General features: G+C 36.1%; 1 pseudogene; it reads right to left on the bottom strand.

Moving 5' to 3' along the window:
* LOC102030052 overlaps window positions 1-22,045 on the bottom strand; it is a 129,857-nt pseudogene extending 107,812 nt beyond the window's left edge.
* Window positions 22,046-22,551: the final 506 nt, after the last annotated feature.

The following is a 22,551-nucleotide window of genomic DNA, read 5'->3' as shown; positions in this document are numbered from 1 at the left end:
CTGCTGAGTTAAGATGACTTGCCAAAACCCCTTAGCTAAAAGGACCATCCTATTACAAGATGTTTAAACTGCTGCTCCCGCTTCCCTTCCCCTGTTCTCCAATGATGTGGCTTTTTGCTGTCCCCGCCAATTTTTGAACTGCTTGTTCCCCAACCCTAAGCTACGACGCCAAATCACCCCATCCCCTGGCCCTCCTCATCCCCGCCTCTTGCGGTTACAGTGCTTAAATTCAGAGCGCTTAGTCTGTGAGGCGAGCATTCTCGGGATCGATCTCAGGAGTCTGTGTCTGCCAGGCCTGCTAATAAAGCCTTTGCTCCCCAAATTCAGAGTCTCACGGGTCTTCGCTTCCCTCGGGGGTCTTGAGACCACCACACAGCCTTAAATGAAAAGAGAAACATATCATAACAAAATTTATTGCACTAGTGCAGTGCTGAAAGGGTAATTGATAACACTTTCATTAGAGACAAAGTGCTTACATTAGAGATGAAGAAAGATCTGAAGTCAGTAATGTACACTCTTATCAAGAAACTCGGAAAAGAAGGATAAACTACACTGCAAGAAAGAGGGCAGAAACAAGATAAAAACAGAAATCAGTAAAATTTAGAACAAGAAAACAAAAACAGGGGCTGGGGATTTAGCTCAGCGTCACAGCGTCTGCCTAGCAAGTGCAACGTCATGAGTTTGATTCCCAGTACCGGAGAAAAACCAAAACCAAACCAAAACAAAACAAAACAATAATAATTAATTCTTAAAAAAAAGTATACAATTAATAGACACCTACCAAATCTGAGAAAACCACAGAGCAAAGATACAAATCATCAATGTTTGAAATAAAATAAATGATATCACTATGCCACCTCAGCCATAAAAAATAATGAAGATCTCCAAACACACTCAGCCACCTTATCTTTGACAAAGGAGCCAAACATGTTTACTGTAACAAAGATAGTCTCTAATAAATGGTGCTGAAAAAACTGGCTATCCACACACCAAAGTCTAAAACTAGCCCTATGTCTATCACTATGCACTAAACTGAAGTCAAAATGGATCAAAGACCTAAATATTAAGATAGAGACACTAAATTTCCTAAGAGAAAAAATAGATAGAAATCTCAAAGACACAAGTGAAGGCAGAGACTTCAGGCAAGGGCAGTAATACAAAGAATCAACAAGTGGGATCTCACCTTTTAAAAAAGCTTTTGCACAACAAGAGAAATTTCCAACAGAGTGAAAAGACAACTCACAGATTAGGAAAAAATTATAGCCAGCTTCCCTACAGACAAAGGGCTAATATTTGGAACATATAAAGAACTGTAAAAAATCAGATCCCCCAAATTCAAAGATCCTACCCAAAAAGGGACATCTGAGATGAATACACACTTCTCAAGATGACGAAATACAAATGGCAAATAAATACATGAAAAACTGTGCAACATCAATGGTCATTTGAAAGATGAAAATTAAAACAACACTGAGATTCTATCTCACCCCAGAAAGAATGGCTATCATCAGTAAATCAACCAATAACAAATGCTGGAGGGACTGCGGGAAAAAAGAAACCTTTCTCCACTGCTGGTGGGAGTGTAAACTGGTGCAATCACTGTGGAAATCAGTGTGGAGATTCCTTAAGAAACAACTTTGCTGAAGATAACAATATGCAGTATAACAACTACTGTTAATTTCCATCACTTGGTTTTGAAACCTTGCATTTTTACTGTTTTTGTGTTGTTTTGTTTTTGTCTATGTTGTTATTTTGTTATTGTTTTTTTATTCTCTTTAAAAGAAAAAAAAAAAGAAAAGAAACGGGTCAGAGGTCCCACTCAAGCCAGGTAAGTGGATGCAACTCGAGACAATACTCCTAAGTGAAATAAATCAGACCCATATGTGTAAACATCATATTGTCTCACTAGTGTGAGATATTTAAAATAGGATCCAAAATGTACAATCAATAGTATGAACTGGGAGAAAACTGTGCAAAAGGAAAAACAAACAGTGATGGGGAAGAGCGGAAAGGAAGAAAGGGAAAAAGAAAAAGTACATGTACACACAAGACAGTTAAGATAGATTTACAGCTAGCTCCTCTTAGTTCGTTGAAAAGAATACTTTGAGCTAATATTGTCTGAACAGATAACACACCTGTATATTGTACTTCGATTAACTAATATGAAGACAATAATATTCTATGTATCAACTGTTGTAACTGTCCTACTAACCTGTTTCAAAACTTGGTTTTATTGTCTATCTTTTTTCACTTTAAAATAAAGAAGAAATAAAGGTAAAATTGTCATAAATTCAACATCATAATTTCAACAGTCATAAATTCAACAATGTAGATGAAAGATCAATTTCTCACCTTTCACTGATTGTTTTTTAATCTAATCAGTTGAATATATTATTCTGTTTTCTGACCTCCCTTGGTTTTGATGAGCATTTAGGCAATAATATTGTTGCTCCTCTGTACGAGATGAGTTGATTTCCTCATCTGTATTAATATTTTCATTGTGATATTTATCTTTCAGAAATGTCACCCTAATGTTTTTAGGTGAGGAGCTCTTGTATTTCATTGGGCTCTTGGACCTGTTGATTAAATATTTCATTCAAATTTCAGAAGTTTTTGGCAATTATTTCTTAAAATAAATTTGTACTTCTCCTTTCTTTCTGGACTCCTTTACATTAGCCAAATATAGCAACTCTATCATCATCATCTCCAAGAATGGTATTTTCCCTTATAATAAAATCTTGTAGTACTAACACTGCATTTTAAGATAATTTATCAATATTTCTAACTTTTCATCTTATATTTTATCTTGTTTCTTCTCCCTAAATTTATTGCTTCCTTTTTACTAATATACATAATTTACATGGTGTTAATCAATAGTCTGTACTTTACATGGTGTTAATCAATAATCTGTGAATGGTCCCCTCTCACTTTTTGTTTCTCTAAAGATACAGTCACCTTTTCATTACTCCTGAACATTATTTTAAGTTGATAACCAGTTATAGATAGCACGGACATTTTTGAAAAGTTTCTGTATGTATGATTTGGAATCAAACTATCTGGATTTGGTTCCCAGGTATTCTCTACACTAGTTGTAAATTTGTAAAATTAAGTTTCTAAGTATATTTTTGTTTCAGTTGTATGTTTCTTTTTTGAAACAGAATCTTGCTATGTAGTTCAGACTAGCCTTGAACTCACTATGTAGTCCAGGCTGACTTTGAACTCAAGGCAATCATCCTGCCTCAGCATCCCAAGTGCTAGGATAACAGGCATGCACCACCACCCCTGGCCTTGTTTCAGTTGTATATTAAGTTGATATTTGCATATTGATCTTAAATCTAGTTATTTTGCTTGTTTATTAGTAGTTTTAAAAGTTGTTAATATAATTTTCATTTGGCTTTTTTATAGATGATCTTATTAACTTCAAATAATGTAATTTCAATAATTTTTAATCTTTTTGTAGTCAAGAGCATAATATAATAATATATAATACTTCTAAAGCAAATATCAATATAGCCAATAATACCAAGAGCTAGAGAGGCTATTACATACTAAGATATCCCTTTTACTCCTGCCAAGAATGTTTTTGAAAAATAGACATTATTTTGTAATCATATTCACATACTCCATGGTCCACTCATTTCCTTTCTAGATCTAAAACTCTTATGCATTTACTCTGTAGATATTCAAAATAATGCTCAAGCAAATGTGTTTTCAATGGTCATTCTATCACGGTAACAAAAGGAAATATTATGAGACCTGAATCAATGAATTATAGATATATATATATAATATGAAATGTAGTAGCCGAAATATATTGAGTTAAAATATATTAGTAGTATATAACTCTACAAAATAAACAGCAAAATTAATACACCTGAAATATCCTTTTCATGAAAAGTATTTTTAGAAATACAATTAAATATAACAGAGTATTTTTTCCAAAGACAAAACAGATATAACCACAAGATTTGGGATAACTTTTTCATTTAAAAAAAAAACCAAAAAGCTGGAATAGGTGTATTGCTGATGTCTGTGGTTTGTTAAAAGGAATAGTCAATGCTTAAAATTTTCTTTTTTCTTGATCAATTTTGCACACTTGAATTGGTAATCAGAATGACTGATCTGAAAACAATAACATGTTAGTATAAGAATCATTGTTGAACTCCTACCATCTTGTATGGTGAAGCTCTGCATCATTTCCAATGTTGGTTTTGTTTTATTTTGTTTTACTTGTTACTGTCTTTGATTGTTTGATCAATTTTACATTCTTATGTGTGGTGGACTGAGCAACGTCGTTGAAGATAACAATATGCAACGTAGCAACCAATGTAAACGCTTATCATTTTGTTTTGAGGTCATGTATTGTTTTTGTTATTTTTGTGTTGTTTTGATTGTGTCTTCATTGTTTTTTTGTCAATTTTTAAATTAAATTTAATTTTATTTAAATAAAATAAAAAAGATTTGGGGTAAGTGTTTGCATTGGGTAGGTTTTGAAATTGTTTGGAAGGGGAGAGATCAAAATAAATCTGTGTAAGTTATAATCAGAAACTTAGTTTCTGTGTCAGTGTTGGGGCTACGATAAAGCAAATAAATAAATACAAAATAAATAAAAGAAAATATATAGACCAACACCAGAAACTTTCAAGAGCCAAGTATTATAAATTAGTCTGAAATTTTGCACCTAAATCCTAGACAAGGGAAAAGAAATTCTTCACTTCTATCTCTGGTTTAATAAAATAATCCCTCACTTACTTATTCTAAGCAAAACATATATGCCAATTTAAATATTATTACTTACTCAAGGAGTTAGACAACCAATTGGAATTTCATTTTTATGACTTACAGATTATATTTATGGAAGATTGCAATGCTTTTAATTTCAAAGTCTTACCAAAATCCTTTGTACAAGTCACCCTTACAAGGATGTTTGAAATTATTAACTGGCTTATTGTGGCATAATTTATATACAGTAAAATTTATCAATGTTAATGCTCTAATCAGTGTGTTTTGACAACTCAATATGCCCACATCATCATTTTTCCAATCATGAAATAAAATATTTCCATCATTCCCAAATATTCTTGTTTTCCCTTGCAGTGAATTCCCTCTCTCCATCATTGACCTTTTGATTAGCTCTGAGCTTCTTTTCCCCACTACATCTTTCTACTTCCTAGGTTTTCATGTAAAAGAATTATATAGCGTTAATGTTTGCTGTCTAGCTACTTCCATTTAGCATAGTCCTTTGGGTATTATTTTATTCTCCTGGGTATATTAATCACTTGCTACTTTTTGTTAGTGAATAACATTCCATTTTATGGTGTACTGTATTTCATTTATCTATTCAGCATTTGGTAGACATTTGTATTGTTCCCAGAATTTTTGCTGTTTTGGATCAAATTTCTATAACCATCAAGTGTAACTGTGTCTAAACATTTTTGTTTGTCTTTGAAAATCAATAGCGCTAGCATTAATGAAGTTCAGGATAAGCATGCTCTTAAATAAATAGGAAATTGCCAATCTGTTTTCCAAAGTACCTGCACCATTTAGTATTTCGCATCTGAGAACCCACAATGCTCCAAAGGCTCACCAACACTTCCTGTTTTTTCTTCCAATTTTAGGCATAAAAGTGGTTAGGTACTGATAATCTCAGGATTGTTTTAATTTCTATTGTCCCCCCAAGAAGAATAAGGATTAAATGCCTTTCATATACAAAACTTATTTGTCATTTGTTATACCTTGGTTACTTTGCTTATTTTCTTGTTTGAAATATCTTTGTTCCCTAGAAACAAGTTCTTTACAAATATATTTGACAAGTATATTTTCCCAGTCTATAGCTTGTCTTTTCAGTATCTTTGGAAGAACAAAAGTGCTTAATTTTGATGTATGCCAAGGTGTCAAACTGTTCTTTTACAGTTTACGTTTTCCTTATTGCATCTAAAAAAATTTTGCCTAATCTAGGGCCACAGAGTTTTTCTCCTATGTTTTATTCTATAACTTCCATAGTCTTAACAGTTATATCTACGATCTATTTCAAGTTAATTTTTGCATGTAGTATGAAAAAAGGTTATGGTTTAGTTTAGGTTTTCTTGAAAATGTATACTCAGTCATTCTAGCACTTTTGTTAAATATGGTGTGACCAAAAGAAACAGTGAATACTTAAATTAAAAATGAAAAAATTATTGCAGAGACATGTTGCCATTTGTTCCTCTCAAAATACTACCCCTCGCTTCAGTTATCCCACTGTTCTTGCCACTTTCTCAAGCAGTTCTGAAAGTCCTCTTTCAGGAGCATCTTTCTGTGGCTGACTCAATGTCTTGAGTTATTATAAAACTGTTATGGCAATTTCCATCAAATAAAAACATTATGGTGTGTTCTCCTACTTCTTATTCACTAGATATGGCACTATGAGAATTTTGGCTCTTCCCAAAGTCAGAATTTCCATGAAAGGTAAAAGCTTTGAATCTACTCAGGACATCGATGGAGACACAACAGCACAAGTAAAGAGACTCACAAAATAGAACATCCAGAATTGCTTCTGAATTATAAAAAAAATTATAAAAAACAATGGAACAGAGTGAGGGGGAATTGATGACAATGTCTTTTACTGTAATAACTTTTTAAAATGAAAACACTCCCCCATTCAACCCAGCTATTTCCCTTCTTGGTATTTTTCCAGAACAACTGAAAACATCATATCACAGCGATATATGTGCACCTATGTTTATAGCAGCACAATTTGTAATAGCGAAATAGTGGAAATAACCCAAATTCCCATCAACTGAGGAATGGAAAAAAGGTGTGGTATTTTTATATAATGGAAAGATAAACTCTGGGCTTTTATAGGTAAATGGATGCAACTAGAGACCATACTCATACGTGAAATAAATCAGACCTGCATGTGTAAACACTGTATTGTCTCACTAGCCTAAGAACCTGAAAGGGTGAAAAAAGTCTAAAAGGTACAACTGATCTTATGAAAGGGAAACAAATTGCTCAAAGGAAGGAACAACTGGGATGAGAGAAAAGAGAAAAGAAAGAAATAAGTGAAAAATATGTATATAGGTATACACAGGATAGCTAAGCTAAGATAGTTGTACTACTCATTTCTTTTACTTTATTGAAAGGAACAGTTAATGTTTAATTATTTGATCAATCTTACATGCCTATATTTGTTTACCTGAGTAACCAATTTGAGCATATCAATATGTAACGCAAGCACCATTGTTTATTTCCTATCACCTTGTCTGAAAATATGTATAGCTTGTGTTGTTTTTGTGTTATTTTGTAAATGTCTGTGTGTCTATCAATGTTTTCTTTCACTTTTAAAATTAAAAAATTAAATTTATAAAATATAAAATGAAATGAAATGAAAACACTCACTATATTTTTGATCACATCACACTGTAAATTATGTTCCTTCCAAGAATTACCTTGGAATGTCTATTAATTGAGACTATAATGTTAAATGAAATAAATCTGACACACAGGCTTAAATATCCCATGGCTCCTCTTATATGATAAATCCAAAGCATAAGTATTCTAAAGAGCAAAATAAAAGATAGACAAACTGAAATAAAAAAATTAATCTTTTGCAAATAGGAAGGGGAATCAAGCAACGGAAGTCAAGGAAGGGTAGGGAAGGAGAAAGAGAACTAAAAAGAATTAAGATGTGCTATGTACATGTACTAATAAAAAAGTTAATTAAAAGCAAACAAATGGACCAAAAAAAAGCCTGCCTATAGCAAGTTGACCATATTTGTATGGCTCTGCATCTGAAATTTATTCTATGTATTTAACTGTCCACATATTTTATGCCACTGACACATTGCTGAGGCAATATTAATAGCAAAAAGAGAGATCAAGGTTATACAGTTTGAGTTATGTCTCCCCAGAGGACCTGAATGTAAAGTTAATATGCTATAAATATTTCAAACTGCCACTTTTTCAGAATTATGGCAGAGTAGTGTTTCTTTTTGCAATTAGCTTTCTGATATTTCTCATATATTTTACATTAGAATTCTGTTGAAAAATATTGAAAAGGGTAAAAATGAGAAAGGCTAAAGACATTTAAAGGGCAGAAGAAAATATATTAAGAAAAGGACTATAAATATTTTTGGACATACAGTGTTAAGATGAGTTTGTTACTTTTTTCTGACCCATAATCGTTGATTTTTCTCTCTTTCTGATCCTTCTAGGAAGACATGACACACACAGATATAGTTCAGCAAAAACTCACGAAATAAAATGAAGTAAACTGTTTATTAATGAAATTAATGATTTCTTGTTCTTTTCCTCAGGATATTATAAATGCTACTTTTCTTTACCAGTGTTAGCCAATTAAACATCAATACATTTCTCCCTCACAACAGTAATAGCAATTTAGTTGGATTCATTAAAAAAAAATAGGCAATCATAGTCACTACCTCAGGGTATATCTAAAATGTACTCTTAAAATCACTGTCTCTTTGGTTACTGGAATACGAGAAAGTATCAAAACAAAATGAAAATTAGAGAAGGCAGATACCAATTCATTGATTTTATGGAGGCTAGAGATAAAGAAATCAGTTACTGCTGAGATGGTCCAGTTACTTTGATGTGTAATAAAAATAATAAGAGAAGTAATACTTCCTTATATTCTAACAATAATTTAATTTCCATAATTTTATTCAATCCTAATGACAATTATGTGGTTCTATTATTTTTCCATTTTGTTGGCAAGAATAAAAGCTCATATTGTTGGGGCTTTATTACATGCAAAGTACTTGTTACCTCATTTTAGGTGAATTAATTTATTTAATCCTCACAGTTTTATAAGATAATCACTTGTTATTTTCATATTTAAAGATGAATTGATTAAGTAACAGGAACATTAAATGATTTGCCATTGTACCCTTATTAATGAACACCAGAGTGAGGACTTGAACTTGTCCAGTCTGACTTTGGAATCTGTATAAAGGACACTGTTACATAACTCTCAGGAAAGAACAGCATAGGAGGAGTTAGCTACCTTCTTTTGTTGTGAAAGTTGCCAGCCTAAGATTCTTCAACTCTGAGGTACCCTTTCCTACAGCTTCATGGAGAAAATGAGTTCCACTAGAGGTCAAAGGAGTGAAGGGAGTTGTCACACCATGTTCATATGCAAATATTCACCAGCTGAGTCAGTAAGTCCTGTCTTGTCTTTGATTGTTAAGATACTAGCTTTTTCATGATGACCGTTTATGCTGTCTTTGTCATACTGGGGCACACATTAGAACTGAGAGATTTGTTTGTTAAATAGGACAAATGTACCTCTTGGCTGACTCTTGTTCTTGAGTTCTTGTAACACTTGGGGTCATAGGAAGATTTTCTTCATGATGGTTTGAGGTGTCCTTATTTCATTTCCACCACACCTCAGTTATGCAACCTGACCCCGACCTTGGCAATGGAATTAATTATCTGTCATCTCAGAGAAAAGGAACTCTAGCTGCTCTGAACAGAGGGAGAATTTGACTCAGGATCTGGCTTGATGTTAAAAACTAGGTACTTATTTTAGAGGCTCCTGCTTACCTACAACCACAATTGCTATATGAGTCTTATTTTCCAGACACGTCAAAAGCAAAGAAAAAGGAAAAACTGAAGAAAATCAAAATGTAGAAAGCTTTATCTATGTTTCTAAATTATTTGCTATTCCTCTGGGGCAAAGGCCAGGTCTTATACTCATCTTTGGGAAGCCAGATCCTAGGAAGGTACTTAGTATATACGAATTTTAATCAACAATTGCTAATGGATAAAGGAAGTGATTAAATCCTCACATACTAGAGGCTTTGCATATATTAGGTTATTTAGTCTTTACCTCAGTGAATGGATGGTTTTATTGTAATTTCAAGGAGGAAGAAATTTCAAAGAGCTGACCTTCTCAGAGTCATACAGCTTCTCAGCATTGGTGCTATGTAGAAGAAAAAAATAACTCACATGAGTAAAAACCAAGGGAGAGAGAAGTGGTAAAAGGAAGTGAGAGTGAACAAGTAACTATATACACTTCTGGTTTGGTAAATAACTGTAGTGGATTGACAACTGGTGATCAACTTATAACCCCCAGCTGAACTGAGTAAGCATGGTGCTGGATGTGGGAGGCCCACTTGAAGATTGTTGCCAGCAGCAAAAGAGGCAGAACTGAAGAAGCTAGGCTGTTGGGAGCTGAGGAAGGCTGTTGGGAGCTGGTAGAAGCTTTAAGGAGCTCTTGGTTCTGTTGGAGGAGCTTGTCATGCCGGCTTTCCTGATGAACTTGGTTGTTTTCATCCTCCAGGGAGCTCGGGGCCTTGTTGGCACTGAGAATAGCTTCTGTTCACTTTGGGGGAGCTCTGGTCCTCACTCTGAGCATTGCTTCCTGGCTCTGGAGGGGAAGAAGGTGCACAGCTCAGTCTCCTCAAGAAGCTTGTTGCATTGACTTTCCTGATGGGAACTCAGATGTCTTCACCATTGGAGGAGCTCAGGACCTGACTGTCGCTAAGGATGGCTGTGATACCTTTCAGGGAAGCTGTGGTTCTTACCTTGTGCATTGCTTCCAGGCTCTAGTGCAGATCCCTCAGCCTGCTAGCACAGATCCTTCATCCCACTGGCACAGACCTCCTAGATTCCACCATGGACCTTTGGGCCTTCACAGCACAGATCCGTGAAACAGGCCTGCATGAGATATTGTTATGGGCTCTGGGCCTCCAGATGGATTCCTGGGAGGCATTGTTATGAGCTTTAGGTCTTCAGAGGGACTCATGCAGGACATTTCTGTGGAATCCAGGCCCTCAACTAGTTTCCTTGGTCTTAGTAGGTAGACAGATTTCCTTCACTCTTCTGTATACCATTCTTTGGGTGACTATTATAAATAATCTTATAAAATATGTGTCCTGTCTTATATTGTTTCCTTGCAATATCCCCCAAACCATAACAATAACTAAAGACAAACATTATTTGCTGTATTTCTAAATATCAATTGTGTATTAGTTGTATTTATTGAGCTGTATTTATTGAGTAAAGCCAATAACTTAGAGGAAAATGTTTTCCTTTTGGCTTCTACTATAATTTCATTTCTGCAGTAGAAAACTGAAGAGCTTTGAGCCCAATAAGAGCTCTCAGAATTCTCAGAGTTACACACACACACTTACACACACATACACACAAACACACACAGAGGAAAATGAACAAACTGACACATATTTACCTCCTCAAAGAGTCCATGTGGTCTACCATCAACCCTGCAAAAGTTGAAGCGTTACTGAAGTTGGTTTGCTGATTAGCGCATCAGTTTTGGAGTACTGGGGATCTGTGTTCATTGGTGTATTCCTTTGTTTAATCTGTTGTTCCATATCAAGTGCCAGGCCTGAAAATTACAGGAGCCAACAAAATATTCACAGTTCTTGCCATCAAGAAAGCACACACAGTCAGTGAAACAGCTAAACTAACAATGTACGCTATTGTACTGAGTTTTTATAGATGAGAGATGCCCAAGGAAATGAGAATTGAGAATTGAAATGAGAGGTGAAGTGTGTGTGTGTGTGTGTGTGTGTGTGTGTGTGTGTGTGAGAGAGAGAGAGAGAGAGAGAGAGAGAGAGAGAGAGAGAGAGAGAGAGAGAAAGAGGGAAAGAGAGAAACTGAGCCACCACATTTCAACCAGGGAAATGGAAAATTTTAAATCCTGGTTCCCAAAAATAGTTAAATTTTGTAACATCAGGTTCAGTATCTTCAACCAGGAGCAATAACAGCTACGTCAGAGGATCACTGCTGGAATTAAATGGCATAGAACATGTAATTTAATTTAATTGGTTAGCTCACACCTGATTCAGCACTCACACTCCAGAGCTGTTTCCACTATTCAGTTCATTGGTGCAAACAAGCTTCACTGTGGTGACCATGTTATATTAAAAATAAACGCTAAGTTATCAGTCCAGTTAACCCAGGAGGTCTTTGGAAAATTAGTAAAATCCAAGGCATGACATGTTACAGTAAGGAACGTTTTCCCGGATCACAGCAGCTGGATCTCCAGAATGTGCTTATGTTCTAGGAGCTAGCATCATGCCTGACATAGAGATACTTACTCAATCTTGACTGAATAAATAATTTCATTTATGCTCCTTTATCAAAAGCCTAGACCTATTTATAAGAGCTAGTTTTAGATTTTAATAGTTGTTCTTTTGTTTAAAAAAACCATGAACACAAAATATTCTTGCACATCAATTGTTAACAAAATACAAAAGTTCAGCCCTCTTTGGAATATGCAAAATTTTAAATAGTCCAAGATAGTGATTGTGATTATTTCTGTAAGTGATTGGATTTCTGAAACTAATAGTTAATAGTTGTAGATAAACACTGAGCATTGGAAAATGCATTATCCCTTGCAATTTATTTTTTCTTACTACATATTTTCTTTCTTTTGGGTTTAGTTTGCTAAGCACAGAGTTATGATTACATTATAATTTCAATAACCAGATTATTTGCAACACTGTGTCAAGTCTGAGAGAGGAGTCAATCCACCATATTGATGTTTATGGTTGGGATCAATAGTAATAAAGATCGACCTCTTGAATGCAAAATGTTTCCTTACACCAGAGAAATGTCTTCAGAACTTTATTTCATGAAAGTTATGAGTAATTGAATGAATTTGCTGCTCAACTTGCCAAATATCACACATACATATAAATGTACAAAATTAGCTGCTTAAAGGTAACAATTAATGACACTCAATTGGTTTTGCCTTAAATGTCTACATTTGCTTAGGTCTAGTTTCCAAGGATCCCAAATTTGAAAAGCCTTATTTGAGGTATTGCTATTTGTGTCAATATTAAGGTGAGATACGTTGTATCTAGGCAAGGATTTTTTTCTTAATTGATAATTTTTTAAAGTCATACAGGTCCATCCATACATGGCTATGTTTAAAAAGACAAATACTCCTAAAATTTCCCTACTATCATGCCACCCTTGGTTCATTTCATTTGAAGTTGCAATTACAAATCTTCTGGATTTGTTCCCCAGCACTTACTTAAACTCAACTAAATAATATAAAATTTCATAGTTATTATTTTTTATTTTAGATAACAGGTTTTCAATTTCTGCAGTTAAAGAAAATTATGGTTCTCATTCAAAAAGCTGAAAACATTTTTTGTCTCCTCATTTCTAGCACTATTGTCAAGAAGATAACTGTTTAGGGAATTCTTGACCCATTATATGTGATATGTCTTTCTCTTTGGAAGATTTAAAGATCTTTTTCTCTTGGCTATTCTGAAATTTCTGAATAATATGCTTTATGCCTGCTTCTTTTTCCCATTCAATATTAAGCACATACTGTAGCAGATACTTGGTTTTTTCAATAGTGGCAAATTGTACTATACATTGTTGTTAATTTCTCCTTTCCTGTTTCCTCTGTGCATTCTCTCTCACCCTGAGGTCCTTTTTCACTTTTGTTGGTGAGGTACTGTACCTCATACACTGATGTAGTGATTCTCATGTACTTTCTATTTCTCCTCTATGGGCTTATTCTCTGGGAGAGTTTAATCAACTTCATTTTCCAATATATCTAAGAATATTTCATTCTCAATTATTGGACTTTTGTTTCAAGTGCTTTTTCCATTCTCTGATTGTCTCCCTCTGTCAAGCATCCTGTTACTATTTTAGGAAAGCAAAGCCATTTCTTAGTTTTCTCAGGCTATTAATTCCACTCGGTGTTATTTTGTGTGCCATGTGGGGGAAGAGAGTTTGTTTCAAATTACGTTCAGTTTGCTCAAGTTTCTGTTTTGCTGATTAGTTTGGTTTTTCATTTATATTGAATAATTCCCTTAAAAACCTGGTTAACCATTGATCAGGAGTGAAGAGCAGCCACTGCACAGCAGACTGGGAGCTCTGTGTCTTATGAGCTAGCCTTGTCTCCTGCTGGGTTTCACCACAGGTTATTGCTATAGTTTGCTGCCTATAGAATCCTGGAAATCTGGCAATCTTTTTTCATTTTGCTTGATCTCTGTCCATTTTTGTCCAATCTTTCAGCATTTCTGCTAGTGCAACATCATCAAACAATTTTTGGGAGCCAGGCATAATGGCACACACTTGTAATCCCAGCTTCTGGGAGGCTAGGGAAGGAGGACCACAAGTTTAAGCCCAGCTTTGGAGACCTAGCACCTTAGTGTGACCCTGTCTCAAAAAAAATTAGAAAGGGCTTGTTATGGTTTATGTCTGTGTGTCCCCCCAAAGCCTCTTGCGGCCATGGGGCAGGCTATTAGAGTTTGAATATGGGTGTGAGAGCTGCACCTGCCCAGGAGTGGATAGTTTGCATATGTAAGGGAGAGGAAAAGGGTGCTTGAGGTGATGCCTCCCCCATTCCTCGCTGGTGTATGCTGGTTGCTTAGCTGTTGTCTGCCGCCCTGAGCTGTAGCTCTCTGCCATGTGCCACTCTGCCTTGTAATCTGCCAAGTACGGACTGAAACCTCCACAAACTGTAAGCAAAATAAACCTTTCCTTCCTTAATTTTGGGAGTCAGGTATTTTGTCCCAGCAGCGAGAGAAAAGTAACTGAGACAGGGCTAGAGTTCTAATTCAGTATAAAGGCCCTGCATTCAATCCCTAGTATCATAAAAATAAAAAGAAAAATACAACCTTCTGGGCCTCCCATATATGTCTCTCAGATTTACACAGTAGAACAGAGTCCTTCCTGAATAACTCCATCTCTCTATCTGTATTTAACTGATGCAATTCATTGGTTTCACCAGGCACACATGTAACTAATCTCTGTAGCTAAATTTTACCTAGCCACATTCTTGGTCAGTGCTCTAGAACATGTTTCTGTATGAGTGGATTTCTTAATTTTAGCCACCTTTGAAATATATGTAGGTAGATGGCCTCCAAAATCATCAAATGCTGGATCTATGTTGCATAACAGTTCCTTCCAAATTTATCTTTTTCTTCTCCAAATTTCCTATAAGCAGGAAGGCTTCATAATATCTTCAGCTAACTTAACAAGTTCATAATTTATCAGTTCTACATTCCACCCTGAATAGAACACAGTTCAGTGAAGATTTACGCCACTTTATGATAAGGATTCTCTTTCTCCAGTTTATGATAACACATTCATCATTTAAAATGTAAGCTTTCACTAGAAGCGTCCTTAACATTCATATTTCTACTAGAACTCTGTTCTTGATGACATATATATTCCCTAACATGGTAAACACTGCCTAAATTCTTTTAACTTTCCTTTGAGTCCTCTCCAGAATTGTCTGCAACTTTCAAATTTCCACCAATCACCCCTCGAGAGCAAGCTAAGCTCTTTATATCATGTGTCTCAAAATTCTATCTATATTTAACCAATTTCAAAACTCTTCCTACATTTTAAATTATGTTTTATATTAGCACTTGACTTTTCTGAATACAAATTGATAATATCCAAACCTATCATGATTTCTACATTTTTACTAAGGCTTGTAAGTTTCTATAGAAAGTAATTCACTACTATTCACCCTGAGAAAGTGAAGAGAAGGAACTGTATTTTCATCACCAATTTTGTGCAGGGAAAGACTTTCCCCAATCCCACTCTTTCATTCCTGCATTTCCTTCTCCTCATTTATTCTTCTTGTTCTCCCTGAGCCTTCCAGTTTTCACATCCAGTTTCTCCAAGAAAAACTCTCTAGTCTCCTGCAGAGTCAGGGTGCTGATGATGGGAAATGTAGTAGAATTGGCTCTGAATTATGGTTTTCACATCTGTTTGCTCAGCACCCTCACCCTGGAGTTGCTCTGTGCCTAGAGACACAAAGGCTCTTGAGGCTTCTGTAGATGGTACAGGGCAGCTTCAGCATCTCAGGCCAACCAGGTTATAGTTTCCTCTGCTCGGCTCTCACCCTTACTGTTTCTCCCGTGTCCGCAGATATGCAGAGATTTCTCCTCTGCTGTTTCACCGCTTTCTGTCTTTGCCCTTCTGGATTTCCACATCATAGAAAATGAAGCAAAAGAAACCATTTATCACTTTAGGGGGCTCGAGGGGATGTAGAAATAAATTCATGAGGTTAATCATGCCTGCTGAACTACAAATCTATCATTTTAAAAAATGATCATGAGTACAATTCTAGTTGAACAGCACAAAAGATTTTTAAATCTATAATTTATAAATCACTGTCAAATAAAGTAATACCTTTATTGTATGGTAACATTACTTGTCAGGTGCCTCATTAGCATCCTTACAGAAAAACATAAAAACTACTAAAATTAAATTTTGCTCAAGATTATGCAACTAAAATTCACTTAAGTCTATTTAAAGTTATTGTTATCTTTACTTTCTATTATATCTAGGCTTATGGTACTCATTAGACAAACAAAACAAGTGTTTAGGACTCCAGCAAAGTTGGAAATGTGAACACATATGTTAATTTGGGTTATGTGTAAAGCAGAGCTGATTAGACATGCAGGAGACTCATTGAGGGCAAAACTTGTGGAAAATGAAGAGAGTTGGAGAAGGTAGAAAAGTTTACAGACTGTGGTAGAGGTCTGACACGTTCTAGTGAGTGGGTAAAAAGGGACAGAAAGGGTCAAGAAAGCAGTGAGCTCCAAGAAAGACTGCATTGCTGAGAGTACTCAAACTAAAGGCAGCTGTTGGAGGAGCCTGAATCACCCTGTGTTAGTATCTCTGTTGTGCTTACTCACTGGTCAAACTTGGCCTGAGTGCAGATGCGGGCAAAAGATGGAGTCATCAATCACCTATGCTCCCTGTAGCAAAAGACTTGAAGGACCAAGAAAGAGTAACTTTGTTTTCCGTCCTCCTTGATTTTCCTTTATCTCATTTCACAATATTTCCTTGCCAATAATAATGTCCAGTACTAGGTTATGTATAATGTTTCCTTAACACTTAGCAACTGTTGACAAAATGGAGATCTATCTCTCTATCTCTATCTCTCTCTGTCTTATCTCTATTCTATCTCTATCTCTATCTTCTCTATCTCTCTCTAATAGTGAAGTATATAAGATGAAACAGGAGTTTACTACTGATATGGCTTATTATACTTCTTTTAGAAACTGGGGGGGAAATAACTACTCTTGCTTAAAAGCATACAGAAAAACTACAATTTATGCCTGCATAGTAAAATAAAGAGGTTAAATTGTTCTATCACTATGTAGCTTCTTTTTTTTTTTTTTTTTTTTTTTTTTTTTGGTCTTTTCTTCCAGTACCAGGAATCGAACTCATGACCTTGCACTTGCCAGGCAGGTGCTTTGCTGCTGAGCTAAATCCCCAGCCCCACTATGTAGCTTCTTATTTAGGACCTCTGGATCTTTCTGCATCTTTATGCCCTAATCAATAAGAAAAAAAAATAAGATTTATATAATCTCTTATCTTCCTCCCAGGTTATATGGTCTGAGGCTCCAGTTAAAACTTGGTTACTTTAAGGGTAAGATGTTTTTCTAAGTGATTGCTTCTATTTTCTGCTTTGACTAAACTGTATTGCCTACATCGTAATTCCAGTGAGGAGGAACATCTGGCATACTGCAAAGTAGCATTTATTTTTAGCTAGTGATGAGCTGCAGATGTTAGGTTTTTCTGAAATCTCTGCTTCACACAACACAGGGGATTTGTCATTCTCTCAATCGTCTGTCCCCTTCCCCCCATTAGACACTGTTTATGTCTTCAAGTCTGGAATTTTCTCTTGATGGACAATTTGAACAACACCATTAGAAGTAAATCCCTGAGTGAAATATCCAGATGGACAGACCAATTTACTTGGTCTAAATCTGCACTTTTGTTGTACTGTGCATGGAGAAGAGGCACAAAGCACTTTTTCAGTAATTCAGAGTAAAATCTGTCATTTCTCCTGTGCTGTTGATCCCTTCACATTCCATTTGTTTGTTTACTTGTCCACTGCAGCTAATTCTCTGACATAAAGAATTGGGTCTTTCTTATGCCACCCATAGCACTAAGCGCAGTGATTGTCCCTTAACATGTGCTTGGTTACGTTTGCTGAGTTATGAGTAAATGGATGAATAAGTTCAATAAATCAGTAAGACTGTTGACTCATAGTTCTACAAAGATTACTAAGGGATTGTCCAATGTATTTCCTATCATGAAGCCTGATTTTTCTATAGGAATTGCCTATTATTTTCAATAGCTCTTTAATAATAACAAATACAAATTTATCATCCAGTCTGTTGCCAGAACTGTCTAAGATGTTAAAAATATAATAGTTATTTGAAAGATTAGGCTCTTGCCGTCTGAGACTCAGCTTTTAGCAGGGAATCAGGCAAAAACCATCTTAAGCATAATAGAATTAAGGTAGTAATTAGATACAATTAAGAAGAACAAAGTAGACTGCCATAGTCATAATGCCATTTATCAACTACCTCCAGTTTTTGCTCTAGATAGATGGTAGTATGGCACTTTTTTATTCAATTACTGTTATATGGACCTCTGACTGAATTCAACCAACAAAATATGAAGAAAAATCTCAACATCATATCCAGATGTAAGCTTTAAGGGTCAGTGCCTGCGTTTTCATGCTCTTGTCTTAAGTGATCTGCCAGCCTGTTCCTGAAGTGGGGATACATGGAGCAGACCCCTCAGCTGGCTGGAGGTAGGCTCATGAGAATAAGCAAGAACTAAAGCCATGGGTTTTGGTTTTTCTTCTTTCTGTGGCATAACCAATTCTATTGCAACGGGTTGATAGGATAAATAGAAGGGAACTGACGTAGCGGGATTACTGGGCAACGACAAAAAAAGGAAAGGCATCCTGAGTACATTGTATTTGAATACAATCTGAAACAAGAGAAGAATGAGATTTTTGAAGACCTGAAGGAGAGATTACTAGCAAGCAAGAAGCTAACCAGTTACTGCTTGGAGGAGGAAACAGACTTGGCTTGTTCAAGGAATGAATATCAGTGGGTCAGTATGCCTGGGTGCCCGTGAGCATTTGTAATATCATTAATGCAACCAGTGTTCAGATCATGTACATCTTGAAAGGTCATAGTCAAGAATGTGGATGGAAAACCATTGAAGGATTTAGTAATGGAGGTATGTAATTTGAAACGTATTTGTAAATCTCAATGGAATGGTAAATGGATAATCTATTATTTGGGTAAAGAGGATAAGTGCTGTCCTTTTCTTTCAAAAAAAAAGAGTCACTTTATTATGCTGGGGAACAAATGATGTCAGATTCAAGCCAATCAGTAGTGAGAGAGTTGATGTGCTATGGTCATCATCAGGATATTATATAAAGATGTCATGTAAGTGCAGTTAACTCCTCATTAGAAATCACAGTCACCAAGGTGCTCTGAAAATGTAAGATAATTTTGAGGGATTAGGAGAAAACACAATGTATTTTCTTTTCTTTTCTTTCTTTCTTTTTTTTTTTTTTGCACTGAAAAGCAAATTTTTTTTATTTTAAAGAAAAAACAAATTAACAACAATAAAGACAAAACCAAAAGCAACACAAAAACAATAAAAATGATATAGAATTTCAAAACAAGGGAGTGATAGGAAAATAACAGTGGTTGTTATATTACATATTGTTATCTTCAACGAAGAGGGGTTTCCACAGCAGTAAAGATATCACAACTGCCATAAACATTTAACACAATGTATTTTCACAAGCAAATTTTTTTAACATGGGCTGGGCCTCTTTCAGTTCAGAAGCATCAATCAGTGAATCTCCAGATCTTTTTATTGCCATGACAGTATATGTGCCCATGTTTTCTTTCTCATAACATTTTCCCTCTGACTTATGTGACCTTTACCTCATCTTTTCCCTGACTCATACTAATTATTATACATAAGAAATGATTTCAGGTTTATCTCTTTTTATGGCTCTCTGCAATCAACTCTATTATTGACTCTTACTGTATTTCTATAAGAATAAATATTCATTCATTGGATGATTCATTATTTTGCCCTACCATTTGAGAACTAATCTTTAAATATTCAGAATGTGCTAAGTGCTCAAGTACTGAGCTAGACACTAGGGATGGTGACAAACTGTACAGATCTATTCTAGTCATTATGGAGCTTACTTTTATAATCAGAAAAAAATTAAATATGTATCCAAATAATTTTTTATTCAAATTGTTTAATGTGCAACAAAGAAAAAAGCAAGTGTATTATGACAAAAAATATGAGGCAAAAGATTGATATGATGTGAAGATTATATGCAACATTATACCACTTTATATATCCTCAGAATTTGATGTCAGCAGGGGTTACTGCAGCCCTTCCCACTCAGAAATGGAAGGACAACTGTATTTGCATTTCTGCATGCATGTGAGGTATGTCTATATTGTATATCACTGATGGCAAACTTTCAGAGATGCGTCCCCAGACTTTATTTATCTTAAGTGCCGACACTGCAATTAAACACGAGTACTTTTTATTTTTTTATTGTTTTTTTGGTGGGAACCAGGAATCAAACTCAGGACCTTGAACTTGCCTGGCATGTGCTTATGCCACTGAGCTATATCTCCAGCCCTAAACATGAATGCTGAGGTATTAGTTCAGAAAAATACAACTCACACATTAACATCCTTTGTTGTAAAAGAAAAACAAATAACACATGTGCCATAGGTTTGCCATCACTAGTACTGACTGGTACAGGTCATGGAAATTATAGCACTGACCACTATTCTGCTTGGAGAAATACATAAGCAATTAAATCGGTTACTTTATGTTAATCAACTCTCTGTTACTGTGGAGAAAAATACCCTAGAGAATCAATCTACAAGGAGGAAGGGTTTATTTTAACTCACAGTTTTGGAGATTTAAGTCCATGGTTGCTTGGCCCCATTGCTTTGGGTCTGTGGCAGCATAGTACGTCATAGTGGAAGCACATGACAGAGAAGCACTATTCACATCATGACTGCTAGGAAAGAGAAGGTGGGAGAGAGAGAAGAAGAGAAAGAGACAGACAGACAGAGAGAGACAGAGAGAAAGTCAGAGACAAAGGAGGGCCAGGGTCCCAATATTCACTTCAAGGGCACACTACCAATGACCTCAATTCCTTCAGCAGGGTTCCACCTCTTAGAAGTTTGCCCACTCCCAAATGCTCAAGACAAAGTCTTTAACATATGGGCCATGGGGGGACAGTCCAGATCCAAATAATAGCAGCTAAGCCTTAAAAATTACATTTTAAAACCTGATTTGTCTATTTACTGTGGACAGTGCAAAAATGCACAGTGCAAAGAACCTGGCCACATCATTACCTAAATGGACAAAAGTAAGAAAGTCACCATAATTTCCCTGAAACCATAATTTCCTCATCAGTCATAGTGTAAGTGTGATATGTTATGGTTTGTGTCTGGATGCCCCCCAAAGCCTCATGCAGTCATGGGGTGGGCTTCTAGAGTTTCTGATCAATTCATGGTCCATTGTTGGGATTATGGGTGTGAGTGCTACACCTGCCCTGGAGCAAGGATAAAAAGAAACCTTTACTATCCAAGCCCATCTCAACCTGAATCTCACCTGATCCTGTTGGGCCTGGATGGGTAGGACAGATTGAGCTCTATCAAATTGGGCCCCCAAGAGCCCATGGTCATTGCAAAAGTTGGGGGAAAACCTGTGACTTTCTTGGCAGACAATGGAACAGAACTCTCTGCTTTCAAAAGTCCCCTCTGTCAAAAAGTTATTCTTACTCAAATTGTCAACCCCTGGGAGTGCCCAGTGGCCTACTTGTGCAAATACTAGGCTCCAGTCACTAAGAGCAGTCTCCCTCCGTTGCCTCTATGCTCTAACAGCCACTGTCCTGATCAAGAAAGCTGACAAGCTCACCTTAGACCAAGATCTAACTGTCCAGGTGCCACATGCTATACTGGGCCTCTTAAACAACTGTGGACTGAAAAATAACCCCCATGACAGATGTTGCATATACCCTGTTAAGAGATGGAAGTAGCTCTCTTAGGAATGGAGGTAGTTTCCAAAATCCAGCCTTAGATCAGCTGGAGCATTTACCTAGAGCAGACAGCTCACTCTGAGGGGATGACACACCCAAAGCCGTGCTCTGGTCACTCCGGATACTGAACAGTCCATGCCTGGCTGAAGCCTGAGGACGCCATTCACGGGATTGCTCCATTCCTATTCCCCTTGATTTTTGTGTCTTTTCAGGATGCTTAACCCTGTCCTTACTTTGCCTTCACTCTGTAGATGATTGCCCTGAGAAAATGAAAAGATAACCAGTAAGGCCCTAAAGATTGGACATTAACTCTATCACTCCCTGTCAGAGTCAACTTAGGGAGAAACGCTTTAGTACAGGAAAGAAACTACAAACTCCCGGTGCGAATTTTCAGTCTTGGGCACCTTAGCTAGGGCCCATCCTAGGACCACTGATAGCCCCATTGTTATTGCTTCTAGGTAAGCCTTGTCTCAGAAGATCACATGTTAACAGGCCCAGCAAAGATTTCCTGGGGAAACTAAAAAAGGAGGGGAAATGTAGAAGATGCCCCCACCACCAGTGTAATTCAGTTTATTAGTTGCCCAGGTAATAGGTCCAGATCCAGTTCCTGTTAATTTTGTTTTTCAGAAATGGCTGGTCACTGTGCTACATAGCTGGTCCTATGATACATGTTACAACAACCAATC

This window comes from Chinchilla lanigera, unplaced genomic scaffold (assembly GCF_000276665.1).
Source record: "Chinchilla lanigera isolate Chin_1 unplaced genomic scaffold, ChiLan1.0 scaffold00060, whole genome shotgun sequence".
Classification (NCBI taxonomy): Eukaryota; Metazoa; Chordata; class Mammalia; order Rodentia; family Chinchillidae; genus Chinchilla; species Chinchilla lanigera.
The sequence above is the reverse complement of the archived record's forward strand: the minus strand, read 5'-3'. Positions and strand labels throughout refer to the sequence as shown.